Genomic DNA, 1,037 nt, shown 5'->3' with positions numbered 1-1,037 from the left:
GAGGAGCTGAAAACTTCAAGTAGAGGAAGAACCGCCTGACATCAGCAACACGACTGTGCCTCCTGCCTACCCCTTGTCTTCCTCTCTCAATGGCCCCATGTAAGAAAATTGTGAGCTTCGGGAAGAATCTAGCATGTATCCAATAACCCCTGTGGAAATACATCCGATATATATGAGCATAGACTCTCCTGGACTCCGAGGCTGGGAAGGGTCTATGATCAAGAATGCGTCTGTTAAGCTCTGCCAGTGTTTTAGATGTTTATTGAACTTTACATGGTGGGAAGTGGCCTGGCTTGTTTCATAGTCCAGCCTTAGTCTCAGATGCTTAAATACCGTCCTGGGAGCCTCTGCTTGCCTGCTCCCAGTAATGAATTCTCCAGATACTTTTATGGAAACAGAATGTCTCCAGCTTTCCCCTATCTATCCCCCATCCTGCCTTTAGGGCTCACTAAAGGCAGAACAACTCAGGAGAGAGACCTGGAAGTTGTTGTTCAAGGCTGGCTGTGCCTCAACCTAGAAAGAGCTCTTCCAAGACATTTATTTTTCATTTGAAAATGATGCCTCTCCTCTAGTAATGAATTGAGTTTAGCACCCACCTCAAGTTTAGGTGTGATCCATTAAGACCACTTTGTCCTTACATTCTACCTGAAACTTGTTGAGGACTTGAAATCTCTACTTTCACACATTTCTGCGGGTGATTGAAAAGGATAAAGTGAACAATAGAGAAAAATAAGTGAATTTTGTATTTGGAAGAGCAATGGTCATGAAGGGGGGGGGGGAGCGAGTCTAGAAAGAGAACCGAAAGTTATTAGTACCAGAGGAGAGTGAAAACAGTCCAGGAGCTCAAGAGGGTCTCTCAAAGCTGAGAGTAGAGGAAGAGAGTGAAGAGAGAATGAGCCACGAAGCCTGCTGCCTAGACCTGATGAAAGGATCCCCATGCCTTGTCTTCTCTTTGGAGAAAATAGACCTTCTTCACTGCTCTTCATCCCAGACCTCTTGTTCTTTCCTCAGCATTTCAAGATGGCCTCCCCCTGCTG

The sequence above is a fragment of the Sorex araneus genome, chromosome 6, assembly GCF_027595985.1.
Source record: "Sorex araneus isolate mSorAra2 chromosome 6, mSorAra2.pri, whole genome shotgun sequence".
In the NCBI taxonomy this organism is placed as follows: domain Eukaryota; kingdom Metazoa; phylum Chordata; class Mammalia; order Eulipotyphla; family Soricidae; genus Sorex; species Sorex araneus.
This window is presented reverse-complemented; position numbering follows the sequence as displayed.